This window comes from Pseudophryne corroboree, chromosome 2 (genome assembly GCF_028390025.1).
Source record: "Pseudophryne corroboree isolate aPseCor3 chromosome 2, aPseCor3.hap2, whole genome shotgun sequence".
Classification (NCBI taxonomy): Eukaryota; Metazoa; Chordata; class Amphibia; order Anura; family Myobatrachidae; genus Pseudophryne; species Pseudophryne corroboree.
The window spans coordinates 244613728-244637158 of record NC_086445.1 but is presented as its reverse complement, the minus strand read 5'-3'; the positions used below and the strand labels follow the sequence as shown (position 1 = coordinate 244637158).

Below are 23431 nucleotides of genomic sequence, written 5' to 3'. Positions count from 1 at the left end.
GTACAGCCGACGGGGGACCAGTGATGAACGAGCGCGGGGCCGCGCATCGTTCATCGCTGGAGCCTCCACACACAAAGATATGAACGGTATTTCGTTCATTTCTTTGACTGATGTCGGCCAGTGTGTAGGTCCTATTTAAAAAAATAAAATAAAAAAAAGTAACCACTTGCCTGGAATTAGCGTATGGGATATGACCGCAGTCAGGAGTGCTTTACTGACTTGGTCATATCCCATTTCTCTGACGTCCTAGTGGATGCTGGGAACTCCGTAAGGACCATGGGGAATAAACGGGCTCCGCAGGAGACTGGGCACTCTAAAAGAAAGATTAGGTACTATCTGGTGTGCACTGGCTCCTCCCTCTATACCCCTCCTCCAGACCTCAGTTAGAATCTGTGCCCGGAAGAGCTGGTTGCACACTAGGGGCTCTCCTGAGCTCCTAGTAAAGAAAGTATTTATTAGGTTTTTTATTTTCAGTGAGATCTGCTGGCAACAGACTCACTGCTACGAGGGACTTAGGGGAGAGAAGCGAACCTACCTGCTTGCAGCTACCTTGGGCTTCTAGGCTACTGGACACCATTAGCTCCAGAGGGATCGAACACAGGCCCAGCCTCGGTCGTCCGGTCCCGGAGCCGCGCCGCCGTCCCCCTTGCAGAGCCAGAAGACGGAAGATTCCGAGGAGAAAATCGGCGGCTGAAGACTCCGGTCTTCATTAAGGTAGCGCACAGCACTGCAGCTGTGCGCCATTGCTCCCCATGCACACCACATACTCCGGTCACTGATGGGTGCAGGGCGCTGGGGGGGGGCGCCCTGGGCTGCAATTAGAGTACCTTAACATGGCAAAAAAACACATAATATAGTCTAATAAACTATATATGTGTAAAAATCCCCTGCCATAATATTAATAAAAGAGCGGGATAAGCCCGCCGAGAAGGGGGCGGGGCTATCTCCCTCAGCACACTGGCGCCATTTTCTCTTCACAGTTCCGCTGGAAGACAGCTCCCCAGGCTCTCCCCTGCAGTTTCCAGGCTCAAAGGGTTAAAAAGAGAGGGGGGGCACTAAATTTAGGCGCAAACTATACATGTTAAGCAGCTATAGGGAAAAATCACTTTCTGTAATAGTGTAAATCCCTAATTATATAGCGCTGTGGTGTGTGCTGGCATACTCTCTCTCTGTCTCCCCAAAGGACTTTGTGGGGTCCTGTCCTCAGTCAGAGCATTCCCTGTGTGTGTGCGGTGTGTCGGTACGGCTGTGTCGACATGTTTGATGAGGAGGCTTATGTGGAGGCGGAGCAGGTGCCGATAAATGTGATGTCACCCCCTGCGGGGTCGACACCAGTGTGGATGGATATGTGGAAGGTATTAACCGACAGTGTCAACTCCTTACATAAAAGGTTTGATGACATAACAGCTGTGGGACTTCCGGCTTCTCAGCCTGTGCCTGCCCAGGCGTCTCAAAGGCCATCAGGGGCTCAAAAACGCCCGCTACCTCAGATGACAGACACAGATGTCGACACGGAGTCTGACTCCAGTGTCGACGACGACGAGACAAATGTACATTCCACTAAGGCTATCCGTTGCATGATTACGGCAATGAAAAATGTGTTGCACATTTCTGACATTAACCCGGGTACCACTAAAAAGGGTATTATGTTTGGGGAGAAAAAGCAACCAGTGGTTTTTCCCCCTTCAGATGAGTTAAATGAAGTGTGTGAAGAAGCGTGGGCATCCCTGATAAAAAATTAGTGATTTCTAAAAAGTTACTAATGGCGTACCTTTTCCCGCCAGAGGACAGGGTACGTTGGGAGACATTCCCGAGGGTGGATAAAGCGCTCACACGCTTGTCTAAAAAGGTGGCACTACCATCTCAGGATACGGCCGCCTTAAAGGAGCCTGCGGATAGAAAGCAGGAGGCTATCCTGAAGTCTGTGTATACATACTGATAAAGCTGATTCTTATAATCTACAACACAAGCTATTAAATCTATACCGTGAAGCCGTAATGGCCGCTGAACCTCGTGCACGTGCTACGCACTCCGTACGCTATTTGCGTAAGAATACCTTGCACGTGGTACGCAAGTCACGTACACACGCTGCGCTGGGTGTACTGAACACACAGTGAGCGTACACACAGATAATAACCTTTTATACCTTACACAGAGTATGCTTATACTGTAAATCTTAGTGTTAGATACTGTAATGATATAATGCTTTTTAACCTTGGTCTGTAAGCTAGTTGTTTGAGCGATTGAGATGCTCCGATTACCCTCAGTAATGTAATAAACACACAATACCTGGCTAAGGTTCCAACACCTTTACTAACAATATTTAACTAAGTAAAAGGGAAAAGAAAACAGTGAACAGTTCATACACTACAGGCTAACATTAAAATCTAACAGAATAACTAAACAGAAATATACACAATAGCGAACAATCGCAAACACTAATACAACAAATAAGAATGAATGACTAACATTTAAACGGGTAACAAAGTGGCCACAGAGTAACATACCATACGGGGAACACTCGCAAGCGCAACCAGAATCCAGTCCTCCAATTATCAGAGATAAATGTTGAAGAGAGAGAGTACTGGCCGGTCTGGGGACAGTGACCCTTATATACACAACATACAGTGTACTACAAAGGGCCCTACAATCTTATTGTTCATTGGACACAGGAATGTCTCTCTGCACTGTAACAAAAGGTCATAGGTGGATTTGAACAGGTGGGCTGTGGCTATTACAAACTGCTCAGGTGGGAGGGAATCGCCGGATTCCCGCCGCATGGATAATGAACTGCAAATATATGAAATGTCCAGAATCTACTAATGGCCATAACTATACGCAGGAGCGATTAATCTTCACCTAACCAACACCGGATTGTTGCTATTAAAATACTCTTCGGTTAGGTACCAGACACCACTGTTCAACCTTAGACAGACCCTTTGTATCATGAAAAGAGGGATTCCTATGTCCATGAACAAGTCACATTAAACAAACTTACAGTTATCACTAAGGGGAACATTATCTATAAAACATACTATTTGGTTTTATTATTTAACGATTGAGTCGCCCGCTAGACTCACACAAACTCTACCGTAAATGCACATACCATGCGCTCAAGCGCACGCCCGTAGGGGCGCCGTCACGCAACTGCGAGTATCCGCACGCACGAGAGAGAATGTGCACGTGCAGCAGGCACGCGCATGGGGTGGATATATGGCAACGTGTAGCATGATATTTTTCCGACTTTGACAGTCCACCCTTTGGCAGTCACCAATAACTGCCACTTCCTAAAACAGTTCAAAAAGAGAAAAATATATGTCATATGTGAATACATTTCTATGATTGGGTAAGGGAGAAGAGAGGAAGGTGGGAAAAAGTTATGACCTAGTGAAATAGTAGAAGCATGTGTGTATGAATCCATGTTTGAGGGGTCATGTATCATCGTGCTGTACGTGTTTTAAATCAAGCTTCGAGGTATTGCGAAGTATACATTTGAATTCCTTCTTATCCCGTATTACGGGTCTGTGGATGGGCTGTCAAACTTTACCGAGCTCTTTTCGGCTTTTTTGTTGTTGTAACAAAATGGGGGAGCACATTTTAGTTGATGATACATGATTGGGGGGATATGCGAGTGCTGATATCTGTGCCTATATTCCCTATCGACTATGTGTGTCATTACCTGAAGGTTGTAGAAATGAAGATAAGAAGCAATTATGGTAAATGCAGTCATAAACTATGTGAGTTTAATATACATTTGCCGATTGAGGTCTTGTCTTGTCTTGATGTACATGTTGACTATAGTCTCCTGATGCTTTTGCGATAAACGGTGAGCAAAAAGCTTTCTCAATGTCCATAGACTTACAATCTTTAAGGTTTTGGGCTATCGTGAAAGTTAAAGTCACTAGGGAAAATGGGGGTCTATGGCATTGTCCATCAATGGTCTGTATAAAAGAGGTTGTCAAATTCTTCTTCCAAGCGGATGTCTTTGTACCTTGGAGGAAAACAAAGGAGAAACGGGTGAAAGAAACGGACCGTGGAATCACATTTTCATCACAACATTGTTTCTATCGTTGGGTCATACATCAAATTAGTCGTTGTTAGTACAGTGTCCTCGCTCCTTAGACTCATCACCCTGGTACTGCTTTTACACTTCGCTAAAACCTGAACGCATCTAAATATCAGGCCAACCAATATGACGACCCCCAGAATACACAAAAGAAATTTCCCTACATCCATAATAATATCTTGGGCCCATTCTCCTAAACCCGAGAACCAATTTCGTGGGTTCAACCATGACACCCAACTGGTCAGCTCATTACCCACAGTAGCGAGTGTGAGATTGTGTTTCCTTCGAAACTCCCATTTTAATTGTAAAATGTCATCCATCTTTTGGTCTATGACCTCGGCTGGGTCCTCCATGCTGTTTGTAATGTACGTGCAGCACTTGATTCCATATTGAGTTGCTAGGGTAACACAATACCCGCCTGTCACAGCTGTGAGGTAATTGAGAATCATCCTATGCTGAACCAGTTCTGTTTTGTAGGCTTGTAACTCTTTCCCAGTGTACCTGAATGTGTCGTCATACATTTCGGTGATATTGTCTAATAAATTTGCAAGCGCGGATATATATTTATAATTTATCACTCCTCTGGCGGTACGAGTGATATCTAACGCGAGTAGGAATTGAATCCCGGTGGATTCATGGATCAGGTCAGAGGCCGAATGCTCTGTTCTTTCTATCAGGTGCCGTTTAACGATGTGCTCGTAATGAGTGTGAGTATAAGGAGCTTGGGCACTGCGGTGAATATCTTTCATTTTGTTATGGGTTACAGTCATTACTTCAGGCAGTACTTTTCCAATATAGCACAATCCCTCTGAGTTTGGGGTAAGCCACTTATACGCCTTCCTCCCGCATATGAAATATGCATCATCGGGGAGAACATATGGGACGGAGTATGACATTATCATGTTACAAATTTTCCATGTGAAATCTCCTAACCCTAACTCTCTCATCTGTTTAGTACACGTATCTGTTTGTACGATATGTGCACAGTATCCTGGTGATACCTCTCCAACTCGCATGGTTCTACTTCCTAGAGTGTACCTATACCGGAAAAATCTTCCATGGTCAGCTATCTGGCGTATAAGTTCTGTATCTATGGGCATTCTGTCGGCTCTGTATGAAAAGGTCATGGTTTGATTACTCCATGACACTTCCCAATTTCCCGGCTTTCGGGGATTGGAAATGTTAAAGCATACTAAGGACCTATCCACATGATATTGGTGGAGCTTCAAACTAGGAGGACTAGAGATATTAAACCTCTTGTCCACCGGCCTCCCACCACTTAGCTCAAGTACCTCTCCTACAGTTAAAGGGAATGGTACTAGTCCTGATTTGCTATGGCCTTGAGGTACTTGAGAGCATACCCAACAGTCTGTCTGATTTAACACTTTACCCACTAAGGAGTGATAGTCACTCAATGGATGCCGGTCCATGTGGACATTAAAACTGGACTGACATTTCTTTATGCACCCATCTTCAACTATATTGTCACAATGCCTACAGATGCAGTTCTCTTCAGCTAACAATCCTTCACAATTCCTTCTATTGTCAATGCTACCAGATCGTTTTCTGATACTCTCCTTTACTCGGTGATTATGTTGTTCTTGGAAACTTTCGCCTGCATCCTGGTCATCAGAACCCATTCCAGATCCTTTCTCGACCTCCATGGTACTCTCACCGAAACAGACTGCTCTGGTCAACATCATGGTCAACAGGAAAATCCGGATCACAGTCTCTTGGGGCAAGTCCATCTTAGAGGAGTAAAAGGAGAAAAATAAGAAGGGGGAAAGGAAATAGGAGGGAGGTGGGAACTGGAGAAAATAACAAATGGGAAAAAGAAATCTGGCTCGACAAGCTTCCGGTCTTGTTATTCTCAGCGCTCAGGTGTCGTCTCAATCCTCCCTGAACAGACACTCTAGTGATACAACCTCTACCAACTGTTCTTTATCACGGGACCTCTCTGGGTCAGTGACCTTTTTACAATGAGACGAATGGACCCAAGTCTCTCTCTCGGCAACCTTCAAAGCAGTTGTGCTGGTCAATAAGACTTGATATGGTCCTTCCCATCTGTCAATAAGGCAACCTGAGCGTAGAAAATTCCGTATCATTACATAATCCCCAGGTTCAATGTCATGACAATTACTGTCTGGCAGATCAGGAATCACCAACTTTAGATTATCATTCTGATTCCTCAATTGCTTACTCATCTTAACCAAGTACTTTACGGTTACTTCATTGTTACATTTCAAATCATCCTGGGGGTTAATCATAACATGGGGTTGTCGACCAAACAGAATTTCAAAAGGAGACAGATTTAGAGGGGACCTGGGAGTGGTTCTGATGCTGTATAGTACGATTGGCAAAGCTTCAGGCCATAACAGTCCTGTTTCAGTCATTACCTTGCTCAATTTATTTTTAATAGTGCTGTTTACTCTTTCCACCTTCGCGCTCGCCTGGGGGCGGTACGGAGTATGCAGCTTACTATTAATTCCCATCAACTTACACATTGTTTGAAAGACTTCACCTGTAAAATGGGTACCCCCTATCACTCTCAATTATTCTAGGGATACCGTACCTACACACAAATTCCTGCACAATTTTCTTTGCAGTAAATACAGCGGTATTTGTGGCTGCGGGAAATGCTTCAACCCAATTTGAGAATACATCAATACAGACCAAAACATACTTTCAATTTCTACAAGGTGGTAATTGTATGAAATCAATCCGTATTACCTGGAAAGGGCCATCTGTCGGAGGGATATGGGATGGCTCTGTCGGTATTGCCTTTCCGATATTCTTCCTCAGGCAGGTGAGACATGTCATCGCTCTTTTACCCGCATGGGAAGAAAATCCTGGGGCGCACCAATAAGCTCTTACTAGCTTACACATTCCTTCTTTGCCTAGATGAGTCAGCCCATGTGCCGCTTCCGCTAGACTTGGAAGGTATGCTCTGGGTGCCACTGGTTTACCATGTCCATCTGTCCAGAGTCCTGAGGACTCCTGGCCATATCCTTTTAACCTCCAAACTGCCTTTTCCTGCGGGGAACACAAATTTTGCATTTCACACAATTTTTGTGTGTTTACAGTATTAAATACCATCAGTCGTGTACTATCTGTTTGTATGGGGTTACCGGCTGCTGATTTAGCAGCTTCGTCTGCTCGGCTGTTACCAAGTGATACCGGGTCTTGGCTATATGTGTGAGCTTTACACTTGATAACAGCCACTCTGTCGGGTTCCTGTATCGCTGTTAGAAGTCTTTTGATGTGGGCTGCATGCGCTACGGGTGTGCCAGCTGCCGTCATGAAATTTCTGAGGCGCCATAGGGCTCCGAAATCATGGACTACTCCGAAGGCGTACCTAGAATCTGTGTAAATATTGGCTGACTTGCCCTTAGCCAATTCACATGCTCTGGTTAGGGCAACCAGTTCAGCAACTTGTGCTGAGTGAGGTGGGCCTAGCGGTTCTGCTTCTATGGTACCTTGGTCATCTACGACTGCGTATCCAGTACACAAGTCTCCCGAGTCCGTCTGTCTGTGACAGCTACCGTCAGTGTAGAAGGTAAAATCTACATCTTCCAGTGGGTTGTCACTGATGTCAGGCCTTGCCGTGAAATTTGGGGTCAAATATTCCATACAATCATGCGTGTCATCCCCTGTATTAAATCCTCCTTCACCATCACTCTCATCCTCCACCCTTTGTGCCTGTCCAGGCACACCTGGGAGATACGTTGCAGGATTTAATGCGCTGCATCTCCTTATGGTGATGTTTACGGGGGCCATCAATGCCAATTCCCATCTTGTAAACCGCGCTGATGAGACGTGTCTGGTTTGGGCAGAATTCAGTAAGGCTGACACTGCATGTGGTGTATGAATTGTGAGGTTGTGTCCTAGCACTACATCTTCGCTTTTTGTGACTAGCAATGCTATTGCTGCAACACTTCGCAAGCATGTGGGGAGGGATCGCGCTACCGTATCTAGCTGAGCGCTATAGTATTCTACCGGCCTGCTGGCATCACCATGCTTCTGGGTTAAGACATCTGCTGCGCACCCAGCACTCTCTGTTCCGTACAGCTCAAAGGGTTTCCCATAGTCTGGCATACCTAATGCTGGTGCCTGCGTTAGGCACTGTTTAAGTCTCTCAAATGCCATTTCAGATTCGTCTGTGTGCGAAATCCGATCAGGTTTGCTTGATGAGACCATCTCCTGCAAAGGTAAGGCCAGTATGGAAAAACCTGGGATCCAGTTACGGCAATACCCACACATTCCTAAAAACGTTCTAATCTGTTGCTGGGTTTGTGGCAGGGTCATGTCACGAATTGCTTGAATTCTATCAGCGGTAAGGTGTCTCAGTCCTTGTGTTAGACAGTGTCCCAAATACTTCACACGGGTCTGGCATAATTGTAACTTGTCCTTGGAAACCTTGTGTCCTGTGTCTGAAAGATGAAACAGGAGTTGTTTCGTATCTCTCAGGGACGCTTCCAGTGAATCTGAACACCGTAGTAAATCGTCCACGTACTGTATCAATATTGATCCACTCTCTGGTTGGAAAGACTGTAAACAATCATGCAGAGCTTGTGAGAAAATACTTGGGCTGTCTATGAAACCTTGTGGTAAGCGAGTCCATGTGTATTGAACTCCTCTGTATGTGAATGCGAATAAGTATTGACTGTCAGGGTGCAGAGGTACCGAGAAGAAAGCGGAGCAGAGGTCAATCACAGTGAAAAATTTGGCAGTGGGAGGGATTTGCATAAGGATAACAGCTGGATTTGGCACTACGGGGAATTAACTCTCAACTATTTTGTTGACCCCTCTTAGATCCTGTACTAATCTGTAACCCCTCCCCCCACTCTTTTTAACAGGGAAGATGGGACTATTGGCAGTGCTGGACGTCCTTACCAGAATGCCCTGTTGTAGCAAGCGCTCTATTACAGGGTAAACTCCTAACTCCACCTCTGGCTTCAGAGGGTATTGTGGGATTTTTGGAGCTATCCTACCATCTTTTACTTGCACAACTACTGGGGCTACATTTGCCGTCAATCCAGTGTCTTGTCCGTCCTTGGTCCAAAGTGATTCCGGTATCTGGGAAATCATTTCTTCTACCCTGGACGGACACCTATTTACAACAACAGTGTGTGACATTAATCTTGTTGGGGAGTCTAGCATATCCTGCGCTTCCTGAGCGTGGTTTTCGGGTATGTCCAAGAACACACCTTCAGGAGTACAGTATATGACGCATCCCATTTTGCACAGTAAATCTCTCCCTAAGAGATTAGTCGGAGCCGATGCAGCCAGCAGAAAAGAATACTTGGTATGCAAAGGCCCTATCGTAACCTCTGTTGGTTTGCTTAAAGGGTATTGTCGCACTACTCCTGTTACTCCCATGGCTGGAATGGTTTTACCAGTGGTTCTCATGCCCACGGTCGAATTTATCACTGACTTGGCCGCCCCCGTATCTACAAGGAAATTTAGAGATTTACCAGCTACATCAATTGTGACCTCAGGTTCATTTCCAAGGCTCGCAATTAATTTCATTGGCTGCAGACTACAGGTGTGGCCCCACCCCTATGGTGCGTGGCGAACTCCCTGCATTGCGCTGGCAGCTATTACCTGTGAAGGAGGTAAATGGGAATTATCAGAGACTTGCCAGTCTCTTCTTGGGGGATACCTTCTTGTTTCCCCTGCGTGTGGCTCATAACTCCGTCTCTGCGGTCCTTGATCCCAATCTCGTATGTCATGTCGTTGTCTAGGGTTTTTATATGCATTGTGTGGATTACTGGTGCAGTTACGTGCAAAATGACCTTCCCTATTACAATTGTAACATTTTACCGTATGTGGCTTCCCACCAGGGGTCTGAGATTTAGACTGAGGCGGCCTTGTTGTAAGGGCTTGGATACTTATAGCCATCAGTTTATCACTCTGTGACTCCCTGCGTCTTGTGATGTTCCTGTCGTGCCCAACAGCAGTCTCTCTTAAGGCGGCCACCGACATACCTCTCCAGTTAGGTTGAGTGGTTTGTACCCTATTCCTTAATACCTCCTTTAAACCGTCCATCAAGACGGACACCGCTACCTCTCTATGGTGTATATTTGCCTCAATTTCCACGATCCCAGTGTATTTAGCCATTTCCTCCAGTGCCCGGTGGAAATAGTCAGCGGCAGTTTCTCCTTCCATTTGTTTGATGGAGAAAATTTTGTTCCATTTTACCACAGCTGGGAAGTATACTCCCAGCTGCAGATTGATCCTGGTTACATTATCTTGATTATACTCATCCGTAAGGGGTACCTCTTCATCTAATTTACAGTCAGCTAAAAATTTCACAGGGTCAATACTAGAGGGCAGGCATGCCCTCAGTAGTGTCCGCCAATCTTTGTTATTTGGTTCAGTGGAGTTACCCAGGTCCTTAATGAACCTCTGACATGCGGCTAAATCTTTTCTGGGATCAGGAAATTCAGACAAAATTGTTCTTAATTCTGCTCGGGACCAGGGACAGTGCATTGCAATATTCCTGATGGGTGTGACCCCATTTGTGTCGGTCTTCCCATTGGGGACCGCTATCACTCTAACAGGATTAATATTAATTACTTCACTCTGGGTTGATTCTACAGTGGGTGGTGCAACAGTTTCAGCATATTGTACAGTGCCGTACTTACCTTTAGATACAACCTCACCTGTCCCTGAACTATGTGCCTTTGATACCAATCTTACTGGTTGGGCGATGCCCACTGAAGTATCGTTTATGGTGGCCGCTAGAGAGAGAGCTGAAATCGTAGTGGGCTCATCTTCCTGGTCGTATTCCTGGGGGAAGTTTTAAAATGGGATACAACTTGCATGGGTTAGCGTTAGTCTCAACATTTGCATTAACTTTCATTTTACTCTTATCATTACTACATTGGTTAAGTGCACCCTTATCGTACACCCGCATGTCATTCTCTGCAGCCACTTTGTCCCCTACTATATACGGTGGTGGTGCCGTTGCTATCAGACTCCTACCAGGATTTGAATTTGCTTTCTGAGCTAATTCCTGTTGTATTTCACTTTCCTGTTGCCATACCTGTAAACAATCATAATGTCTAATCCTCTGCTTTGCAGATTTTATTAGACCTATCCTTTTTCTTAGATTCTGCAATACCTCAGGGTTCAAACTGCCTACCCGGGGAAACTGCTCCCCATCATCCTCTGTCATTCGTTCCCATTCTTTGAAAAATACCTGTGTGTGTGATCCGTATTTTTCACACATTATATACCGTGCTGACCCTTTGGGCCAACAACTACCAACGTAAACCCTTGTTGGACGTCCCTTCTTTGAACAACTGGCCCCCATTGTTTGCAGATATTGCTGTCTCAGCAAATTCTTACAAAACAAACCAAGTTGCCCGCGGTAAGGCGACGGTGAAAGTTCCACTAGTGCCTTCACTCACTCTGCGCCCCAATTGGCCAATCCAATCCGTGGGATATTTTGTAACCTCTATTTACTGGGGCGCGTGGGAGTATGCTACCCTCCCCAGTAAGTATTGGTTGTTGGAGATTTCCTGAGTGAACAGCGAAACTCCCTTAAAATAACAAAAACCTACACAAATCACGTTAGGATGTACAAATAGCGTTTATGATCCCACAGTAAATTTTAATGGGTATCAAGGTAACAAACTAATGCACACAATTACGTGCGGTCCAGTCGCACTGTGCATAAGTAACTTAATATTTATACGCTGTACGACCAACGGAATCAGTTGTTTAGGCTGCGAAACCTTCAGCCGGAGCTTAATTCTATATGGGTAATACGCAAAACCCCTCGGGCTGCGCTTAATCCTTCGCAGTCCTTTTGTCTACGAATACTACTTGCTCCTTTTACCTTGTATAATGTTAACGCGGGCAAGCCAGTCCCACGCCACCAAGTGTCCACTCACCTGATGTGGTCTCCGACGGGATCCCGATTTGTGGGTTCACAAAAAATAATACCTTTATTTCCACACTCACTCCTACTCACTCATATACACACTGATCTTTCTGTACAGAAATTCCTTTCATACAGGCAGTAGTTCAATCCCTGAGTATTGCAATAGAAAAAGGTTCTCTTTTAACTAAGCTTTTTTGGAAAACTGAACAAACCTGTGCTATTATCAGGTGGCTATACTATACCGCCCCCACTAAAACAGTGTTATCGTGTGATTTGAGTCTCGGTGGGCGTATCCGTACGCTCCGCTGCGTAAACACGCCACGTGCGTATGCCTTTGTGTTGCGTATGTAATCTCGCACGTTGCCCGAGACACGTATGCACAAAGTCCAGATATGCTCACAGCAACGCAACCAACACGCTTCTATCAATGTAAACAATGTTCAACTGTAATCGCTTACCGTACACCACACAGTATTTGCTATGCTGTGTGCGTGTCCTTTACAATTATTTCCTTAAAAAAAATTATCCTTTTTAATCTCAGCTAAATAGCACCAGATTTCCTCAGCACGTTTCTAATGGCAACGAGAGAGTGAGCCGCAACAATGCAGGTGCGTGCGTGCGTGCGTGTGTGCGTACGTAAAAACAGAAATGAACAGTTTTAAAAGACAATAGCGTATTGTTCTTACCTCCGGTTCCGGATTCCACCAGCACTCCTACAACGTAGCGAAACAGACGCTTATCTAGCCAGCACTACTGCCTTTCCACCCTTGCTGGCAGATAACGTTTGTTTTCGTTAGTGCGGATATGTGGAGGACGGACGAGCCCTCAATTGATAAAGCTGATTCTTATACTCTACAACACAAGCTATTAAATCTATACCGTGAAGCCGTAATGGCCGCTGAACCTCGTGCACGTGCTACGCACTCCGTACGCTATTTGCGTAAGAATACCTTGCACGTGGTACGCAAGTCACGTACACACGCTGCGCTGGGTGTACTGAACACACAGTGAGCGTACACACAGATAATAACCTTTTATACCTTACACAGAGTATGCTTATACTGTAAATCTTAGTGTTAGATACTGTAATGATATAATGCTGTTTAACCTTGGTCTGTAAGCTAGTTGTTTGAGCGATTGAGATGCTCCGATTACCCTCAGTAATGTAATAAACACACAATACCTGGCTAAGGTTCCAACACCTTTACTAACCATATTTAACTAAGTAAAAGGGAAAAGAAAACAGTGAACAGTTCATACACTACAGGCTAACATTAAAATCTAACAGAATAACTAAACAGAAATATACACAATAGCGAACGATCGCAAACACTAATACAACAAATAAGAATGAATGACTAACATTTAAACGGGTAACAAAGTGGCCACAGAGTAACATACCATACGGGGAACACTCGCAAGCGCAACCGAAATCCAGTCCTCCAATTATCAGAGATAAATGTTGAAGAGAGAGAGTACTGGCCGGTCTGGGGACAGTGACCCTTATATACACAACATACAGTGTACTACAAAGGGCCCTACAATCTTATTGTTCATTGGACACAGGAATGTCTCTCTGCACTGTAACAAAAGGTCATAGGTGGATTTGAACAGGTGGGCTGTGGCTATTACAAACTGCTCAGGTGGGAGGGAATCGCCGGATTCCCGCCGCATGGATAATGAACTGCAAATATATGAAATGTCCAGAATCTTCTAATGGCCATAACTATACGCAGGAGCGATTAATCTTTACCTAACCAACACCGGATTGTTGCTATTAAAATACTCTTCGGTTAGGTACCAGACACCACTGTTCAACCTTAGACAGACCCTTTGTATCATGAAAAGAGGGATTCCTATGTCCATGAACAAGTCACATTAAACAAACTTACAGTTATCACTAAGGGGAACATTATCTATAAAACATACTATTTGGTTTTATTATTTAACGATTGAGTCGCCCGCTAGACGCACACAAACTCTACCGTACATGCACATACCATGCGCTCAAGCGCACGCCCGTAGGGGCGCCGTCACGCAACTGCGAGTATCCGCACGCACGGGAGAGAATGTGCACGTGCAGCAGGCACGCGCATGGGGTGGATATATGGCAACGTGTAGCATGATATTTTTCCGACTTTGACAATACTCAGGTACTATACTAAGACCTGCTATTGCTTCAGCATGGATGTGCAGTGCTGCAGCAGCGTGGTCTGATTCCCTGTCTGATAATATTGATTCCCTTGACAGGGACACTATATTGCTAACCATAGAGCACATTAAAGACGTAGTCTTATACATGAGAGATGCACAGAGGGATATTTGCCGGCTGGCATCTAGAATAAATGCAATGTCCATTTCTGCCAGGAGAGTATTATGGACTCGGCAGTGGACAGGTGATGCGGATTCTAAAAGGCACATGGAGGTTTTGCCTTACAAGGGTGAGGAATTGTTTGGGGATGGTCTCTCGGACCTCGTTTCCACAGCGACAGCTGGGAAGTCGACATTTTTACCCCAGGTTCCCTCACAGCCAAAGAAAGCACCGTATTATCAGGTACAGTCCTTTCGGCCCCAGAAAGGCAAGCGGGTTAAAGGCGCGTCCTTTCTGCCCAGAGGCAGGGGTAGAGGGAAAAAGCTGCACCATACAGCCAGTTCCCAAGAACAGAAATCCTCCCCTGCTTTCACTAAATCCACCGCATGATGCTGGGGCTCCACTGGTGGAGCCAGGTGCGGTGGGGGCCCGTCTCCGGAACTTCAGCGACCGGTGGGTTCGCTCACGGGTGGATCCCTGGGTTCTACAATCTCAGGGATACAAGCTGGAGTTCGAGACGTCTCCCCCTCGCCGTTACCTCAAATCAGCCTTGCCAGCTACTCCCCCGGACAGGGAGGTAGTGCTGGCGGCAAGCTGTTCCTCCAGCAGGTGATAATAAAAGTTCCCCTCCTTCAACAGGGACGGGGTTACTATTCCACAATGTTTGTGGTACCGATACCAGACGGTTCGGTGAGACCTATTCTAAATTTAAAATCCTTGAACACTTATATAAGAAGGTTCAAGTTCAAAATGGAATCGTTCAGGGCGGTTATTGCAAGCCTGGAAGAAGGGGATTACATGGTATCACTGGACATCAAGGATGCGTACCTGCATGTCCCCATTTACCCTCCTCACCAGGTGTACCTCCGTTTTGTGGTACAAGACTGCCATTACCAATTCCAGACGTTGCCGTTTTGGTCTGTCCACGGCACCGAGGGTATTTACCAAGGTAATGGCCGAAATGATGATACTCCTTCGAAAGAAGGAAGTTATAATTATCCCATACTTGGACGATCTCCTTATAAAGGCGAGGTCCAGGGAGCAGTTGTTGGTCGGAGTAGCACTATCTCAGGAAGTGCTTCAACAGCACGGCTGGATTCTGAATATTCCAAAGTCGCAGTTGGTTCCTACGACGCGTCTGCTGTTCCTGGGTATGGTTCTGGACACAGAACATTAGAAGGTGTTTCTCCCGGAGGAGAAGGCCAAGAAGTTGTCATCTCTGGTCAGAGACCTCCTGAAAACAAATCAGGTGTCGGTGCATCACTGCACACGAGTCCTGGGAAAGATGGTAGCTTCTTACAAGGCAATTCCGTTCGGCAGGTTCCATGCAAGGATCTTTCAGTGGGATCTGTTAGACAAGTGGTCCGGATCGCATCTTCAGATGCATCGGCTGATCACCCTGTCCCCGAGGGCCAGGGTGTCTCTGCTGTGGTGGCTGCAGAGTACTCATCTTCTAGAGGGCCGCAGATTCGGCATACAGGACTGGGTCCTGGTGACCACGGATGCAAGCCTCCGAGGTTGGGGGCAGTCACTCAGGGAAGAAACTTCCAGGGACAATGGTCGAGTCAGAAGGCTTCCCTACACAAGACCCCTGCTTCAAAACCAGCCGGTGCTGATTCAGTCAGACAACATTACGGCGGTCGCCCATGTAAATCGACAGGGCGGCACAAGAAGCAGGATGGCGATGGCAGAAGCCACAAGGATTCTCCGATGGGTGGAAAATCACGTGATAGCACTGTCAGCAGTGTTCATTCCGGGAGTGGACAACTGGGAAGCAGACTTCCTCAGCAGGCACGACCTCTACCCGGGAGAGTGGGGACTTCATCCAGAAGTCTTCCAACTGATTGTAAACCGTTGGGAAAGGCCACAGGTGGACATCATGGCGTCCCGCCTAAACAAAAAGCTAAAAAGATATTGCGCCAGGTCAAGGGACCCTCAGGCGATAGCTGTGGACGCTCTAGTGACACGTGGGTGTACCAGTCGGTTTATGTGTTCCCTCCTCTTCCTCTCATACCAAAGGTGCTGAGGATAATAAGAAAGAGAGGAGTGAGAACTATACTCATCGTTCCGGACTGGCCAAGAAGGACTTGGTACCCGGAACTGCAAGAAATGATCTCAGAGGACCCTTGGCCTCTGCCTCTCAGACAGGACCTGCTACAGCAGGGGCCCTGTCTGTTCCAAGACTTACCGCTGCTGCGTTTGACGGCATGGCGGTTGAACGCTGGATCCTGAAGGAAAAGGGCATTCCGGTTGAAGTCATTCCTACGCTGAAAAAGCTAGGAAAGATGTGACAGCAAAGCATTATCACCGCATATGGCGTAAATATGTTGCTTGGTGTGAGGCTATGAAGGCCCCCACAGAAGAATTTCAGCTGGGTCGTTTTCTGCACTTCCTACAGTCAGGAGTGACTATGGGCCTAAAATTGGGTTCCATTAAAGTCCAGATTTCGGCCCTGTCTATTTTCTTTCAAAAAGAACTGGCTTCACTGCCTGAAGTTCAGACGTTTGTTAAGGGAGTGCTGCATATTCAGCCCCCTTTTGTGCCCCCAGTGGCACCTTGGGATCTCAACGTTGTGTTGGATTTCCTAAAATTACATTGGTTTGAGCCACTTCAGACCGTGGAATTAAAATATCTCACGTGGAAAGTGGTCATGCTTTTGGCCTTGGCTTCGGCTAGGCGGGTGTCAGAATTGGCGGCTTTGTCCTGTAAAAGCCCCTATCTTATCTTCCATATGGACAGAGCAGAATTGAGTACTCGTCCCCAATTCCTCCCTAAGGTGGTATCAGCGTTTCATTTGAACCAACCTATTGTGGTGCCTGCGGCTACTCGGGACTTGGAGGCCTCCAAGTTGCTGGACGTAGTCCGGGCCCTGAAAATCTATGTTTCCAGGACGGCTAGTGTCAGAAAAACTGACTCGCTGTTTATCCTGCATGCACCCAACAAGCTGGGTGCTCCTGCTTCTAAGCAGACTATTGCTCGCTGGATCTGCTCCACGATTCAACTTGCACATTCTGCGGCTGGACTGCCGCATCCTAAATCGGTGAAGGCCCATTCCACGAGGAAGGGGGCTCTTCTTGGGCGGCTGCCCGAGGGGTCTCTGCTTTACAACTTTGCCGAGCTGCTACTTGGTCGGGATCAAACACGTTAGCAAAATTCTACAAGTTTGATACCCTGGCTGAGGAGGACCTTGAGTTTGCTCATTCGGTGCTGCAGAGTCATCCGCACTCTCCCGCCTGTTTGGGAGCTTTGGTATAATCCCCATGGTCCTTACGGAGTTCCCAGCATCCACTAGGACGTCAGAGAAAATAAGAATTTACTCACCGGTAATTCTATTTCTCGTAGTCCGTAGTGGATGCTGGGAGCCCGTCCCAAGTGCGGATTGTCTGCAATACTTGTATATAGTTATTGCCTAACTAAAGGGTTATTGTTATGAGCCATCTGTTCGTGAGGCTCAGTTGTTATTCATACTGTTAACTGGGTATGGTTATCACAAGTTGTACGGTGTGATTGGTGTGGCTGGTATGAGTCTTACCCGGGATTCCAAATACTTTCCTTATTGTGTCAGCTCTTCCGGGCACAGTTTCCCTAACTGAGGTCTGGAGGAGGGGCATAGAGGGAGGAGCCAGTGCACACCAGATAGTACCTAATCTTTTTTTAGAGTGCCCAGTCTCCTGCGGAGCCCGTCTATTCCCCATGGTCCTTACGGAGTTCCCAGCATCCACTACGGACTACGAAAAATAGAATTACCGGTGAGTAAATTCTTATTATTTCCGCTGTGAGGGAAATCTGTTCTGCACAAGAGCAGAACAGATTTCCTCCTGCTGGTGGAGCCCCCTGAGAGTCATATTGCGGCCTGTGACCACCGGCATCATTCCTGAAATCATGCCTCAGAATGCAGTGCGAGCGTCATTGTGGTGGCGCATTTGCCGGAACTAAAAGTGCAATGAGGAGAACATCGTGAGTGCACACCCCCTGCCCATCCAGCACAACTATACTGACCTCTGCATATGCAGAGATCAGCTGCTGCAGGGGGGGACTGATGATCAGTCTTCCCTGACCCACATGCTGATATAAGGTATGTTGGCGGGACTATGTTGGGGGGGGGGCTCATCTTTTGGCATGGGAGTGGGATTACTGCACCACTATTGGTTTTTTTTTTGGTTTTTTTAAGTGGTGGGGGGGGGGATATATTCAAATGAATAACCTGTCACTGGGCGTTAGGCTGGGTGCTAGTTATTTGATAGTAAAAGCGCTAACAGGTCTGGGCAGTAATTTACTCACTTCAGAACCGGGATAGGCGCTGGGTTGTGAGCTGGCAGAACTCCCTCTGTGTTTCTCTAACAGGCTTTGTTGTGGGTCTGTCCCCTATAGCCCCAGTGTGGTTGTGGGTGTCGGTACGTGTGTGTCGACATGTCTGAGGCTGAATGCTCTTCCCAGGAGGAGGCTGGAGTGGGGACAGAAAAAGCTGTGGGAGTGACCGTGTCAGCACTGCCGACGGCTGATTGGGTAAATATGTTGAGTGTTTTGAAGAGAGCATTCAGTACATGATTGTGGCGATAAAAGAAGTGTTGCATATAACAGAGGACCTTGCTGTTTCTGATACTGGGGTCTGTATGTATAAAGGAAAGAAACCTGAGGTAACGTTTCCTCCCTCTCATGAACTGAACGCTCTTTTTGAAAACGCTTGGGAAAATCCTGACAAGAAGGTACAGGTTCCCAAAAGAATTCCAGTGGCATATCTGTTTCCTTTTGGGGACAGGGAAAAGTGGGAGTCAACCCCCACGGTGGATAAAGCTCTTTTGTGTCTATCCAAAAAGTTGGCGCTTCCGTCTCCTGACACGGCAGCCCTAAAGGATCCTGCGGATCGTAAGCAGGAAAATACACTAAAATCCATTTATGTCACTTCGGGTTCGCTACTCAAGCCTGCCGTGACTTCGGCATGGGTGAGTAGCGCTATTGAAAAGTGGGCAGATAATTTGTCATCTGAGATAGATTCCCTAGACAGGGATACCGTTCTTTTGACTCTGGGTCATATCAGGGACGCTGCAGCATACTTAAAAGAAGCTGTAAGGGATATTGGCCTTTTGGGATCAAGGGCCAATGCCATGGCAGTCTCAGCTAGGAGAGCATTGTGGATTCATCAATGGAATGCTGATGCTGACTCTAAGAAGGCGATGGAGTCTTTACCGTTTAACGGTAGTGTCTTGTTTGGTGACTGCCTCACTGACCTGGTATCTACGGTTACCGCGGGTAAGTCGTCATTTTTACCTTATGTTCCTGCACAACAGAAGAAAATGCCCCACTATCAGATGCAGTCCTTTTCGGCCCAATAAATTCAAAAAAGGACGAGGGTCCTCCTTCCTTGCTGCGAGAGGAAGAGGAAGGAGAAAGAGGTCACAGGCTGTGGCAAGTTCCCAAGAGCCGAAGTCCTCTCCGGCTTCTACCAAATCCACCGCATGACGCTGGGGCTCCTCTGCAGGAGTCCGCATCGGTGGGGGCACGTCTCAAACTCTTCAGTCATTTCTGGGTACACTCGGACCTGGATCCTTGGATATTGGAAATAGTAACCCAAGGGTACAAATTAGAGTTTCAAGACGTGCCCCCTCACCGATTTTTCAAATCGGCCTTGCCAGCTTCTCATCTAGAAAGGGAGGTAGTATGCGCGGCAATACTAAAGCTGTGTCAAAATCAAGTAATTGTCACGGTACCCCCGTCACAAAGGGGGGAATGTTTTTATTCGAGTCTGTTCGTGGTCCCGAAGCCAGATGGCTCAGTCAGACCGATTTCTAAACCTGAAATCCCTCAATTTCTTTCTAAAAAAATTCTAATTCATGATGGAATCTCTCCGAGCAGTGATCTCCAGTCTGGAGGAGGAGGATTTTATGGTGTCGGTCGACATAAAGGATGCTTACTTACACATTCCCATATATCCTCATCAGGCATACCTGAGGTTTGCTGTTCAGGATTGTCATTACCAATTTCAGACGTTGCCGTTTGGTCTGTCCACAGCACCAAGGATTTTCACCAAGGTTATGGCGGAAGTGATGGTTCTCCTGCGCAAGCAGGGAATTACGATTATCCCGTACTTGGACGATCTCCTCATAAAGGCGAGATCCAAGGAGCAATTGCTGAAAAATGTTGCGCTCTTACTCACAATTCTGCAACAACATGGTTGGCTCCTAAACTTGCCAAAATCACAGTTTGTTCCGACGACACGGCTGTCGTTCCTGGGTATGATTCTGGATACAGAATTAGAGAGTTTTTCTTCCAGTGGAAAAGGCTCTGGAAATACAGAACATGGTAAAACAGATTCTGAAACCGGCAAGAGTGTCAATTCTTCAATGCACTCGGTTGCTGGGGAAGATGGTGTTGGCCTACAAGGCCATTCCGTATGGCATGTTCCATGCCAGGGTGTTTCAGTGGGACCTGTTGGACAAGTGGTCCGGGTCTCACCTGGACATGCACCGGAAAATAATCCTATCTTCCAGGACCAAGATCTCCCTTCTGTGGTGGATGCACAGTTCTCACCTTCTGGAGGGACGCAGGTTCGGGATTCAGGATTGGATCCTGGTGACCACAGATGCAAGTCTCCAAGGCTGGGGAGCAGTCACACAGGGAAGAAACTTTCAGGGGAAATGGTCAAGCCAGGAAGCTTGTCTGCACATAAACATTCTGGAATTAAGGGCCATTTACAACGGCATTCTGCAAGCGGAACATCTTCTTCGCGGTCTGCCAGTCTTGATTCAGGCAGACAACATAACAGCAGTGGCGTTCATAAACCGCCAGGGCGGAACAAAGAGCAGAGCGGCGATGGCCGAGGCCACGAAAGTTCTTCGCTGGGCGGAAAGACATGCAAGCGCTCTGTCAGCAGTCTTCATTCCAGGAGTGGACAATTGGGAAGCAGACTTCCTCAGCAGACACGATCTTCATCCAGGAGAGTGGGGTCTTCATCAAGAGGTCTTTGCAGAAGTCACAAGTCGTTGGGGAATTCCTCAAATAGACATGATGGCGTCTCGCCTCAACAAGAAACTTCAGAGATATTGTTGCAGGTCAAGGGACCCTCAAGCAATAGCGGTGAACGCCCTAGTGACACCGTGGGTGTTTCCGTCGGTCTATGTGTTCCTTCCACTTCCACTCATTCCAAAGGTGATAAAGATTATAAGAAGAACAAGGGTTCAGGCGATACTCATTGTTCCAGACTGGCCAAGGAGGGCCTGGTATCCAGATCTTCAGGAGTTGCTCATAGAAGATCCCTGGCCGCTTCCTCTACGGGAAGACCTGTTACAACAAGGTCCGTGCGTGTATCAGGACTTACCGCGGCTGCGTTTGACGGCATGGCGGTTGAACGCCAAATCCTAGCCAAAAAGGGTATTCCCAGTGAAGTCAGTCCCACTCTTCTTCAGGCTAGAAAGGAAGTAACGGCAAAGCATTACCACCGTATTTGGAGAAAATATGTGTCTTGGTGTGAATCCAAGAAGGCTCCTACGGAAGAATTTCAGCTGGGGCGTTTGCTCCATTTTTTGCAAGCAGGGGTGGATGCGGGCCTAAAGTTAGGCTCTATTAAAGTACAAATTTCAGCCTCATCAATTTTCTTTCAGAAAGAATTGGCCTCCTTCCAGAAGTTCAGACCTTCGTGAAAGGTGTGCTGCACATCCAACCTCCATTTGTGCCTCCTGTGGTACCGTGGGATCTTAATGTGGTATTGCAGTTCCTGCAGTCTCATTGGTTTGAACCTTTAGTAAGGTTGAGTTAAAATTCCTTACTTGGAAAGTAGTCATGTTGTTGGCCTTGGCATCCGCAAGGCGGGTTTCTGAGTTGGCGGCTTTGTCTCACAAAAGCCCCTATTTAATCTTCCATGCTGATAGAGCGGAGTTGAGAACTCGTCAGCAATTTCTGCCAAAAGTGGTTTCATCATTTCATGTAAACCAGCCTATTGTGGTGCCAGTGGCTACTGACGCCTTGGCGGAGTCGAAGTCTCTCGATGTGGTCAGAGCTTTGAAGATCTATGTCGCCAGAACGGCGCAGATTAGGAAAACAGAGACTCTGTTTGTCCTGTGGGCTCCCAGTAATATTGGGGCTCCTGCTTCCAAGCAGACTATTGCGCGCTGGATCTGTAATACGATTCAGCAGGCCCATTCTACGGCAGGATTGCCGTTACCGAAATCGGTGAAAGCCCATTCTACCAGAAAGGTGGGCTCATCCTGGGCGGCTGCCCGAGGGGTCTCTGCATTACAGCTTTGCCGAGCTGCTACTTGGTCGGGATCAAACACCTTTGCGAAGTTTTACAGGTTTGATACCCTGGCTGAGGAGGACCTCTTGTTTGTTCAATCGGTGCTGCAGAGTCATCCGCACTCTCCCGCCCGTTTTAGAGCTTTGGTATAAACCCCATGGTTCTTGAAGCATCCCCAGCATCTTCTAGGATGTATGAGAAAATAGGATTTTAATACCTACCGGTAAATCCTTTTCTCTTAGTCCGTAGAGGATGCTGGGCGCCCGTACCAGTGCGGGCTGTATCTGCAGTTTGGTTTTGGTTACACTTATGTTGAGTTAAGTACAGTCAGTCTGTGGCTGATGTTGGTCATGCCGTTGCATGCGTTGTTGTTGAATGCCATATGTACATCGTGTTTGAGGTGTGAGCTGGTATGTATCTCACCTTAGTTTTAAAAATATTAAATAAATCCTTTTCCTCTAAATGTCCGTCTCCCTGGGCACAGTTCCTATAACTGGAGTCTGGAGGAGGGGCATAGAGGGAGGAGCCAGTTCACACCCGTTTTAAAGTGCCCATGTCTCCTGCGGATCCCGTCTATACCCCATGGTTCTTGAAGCATCCCCAGCATCCTCTACGGACTAAGAGAAAAGGATTTACCGGTAGGTATTAAAATCCTATTTTTTCATGTTGTTCATACGTATGACAAATGCTTTGTTTATTTATTTTTGTTTTTAACTCACAGAAAGTGATTTCATTTGTGTATAATTTATTTTTGCATGGAAGGGATTAAGTGTAAACAGCACATCTTTAAAATCAATATAGAAATAATCTAAATTGAATGACAAAATAAAGATTTGCAATTTGGTAATCACTATAGTAGTGTACACTTGGATTAAGGGCCTAATTCAGTAAGGATTGCACATCTGCTAATTAGCAGAATTTGCAGTCCTTTGG

The 23431-nt window shown here is 46.6% G+C and overlaps 1 protein-coding gene across 4 annotated transcripts in view; it reads left to right on the top strand.

The window, feature by feature from the left end:
• The window catches only part of PAN2 (poly(A) specific ribonuclease subunit PAN2), a 295174-nt gene that overhangs the window by 168203 nt on the left and 103540 nt on the right, over positions 1 to 23431 (top strand). The gene's annotated exons all lie outside the window — the stretch shown is intronic.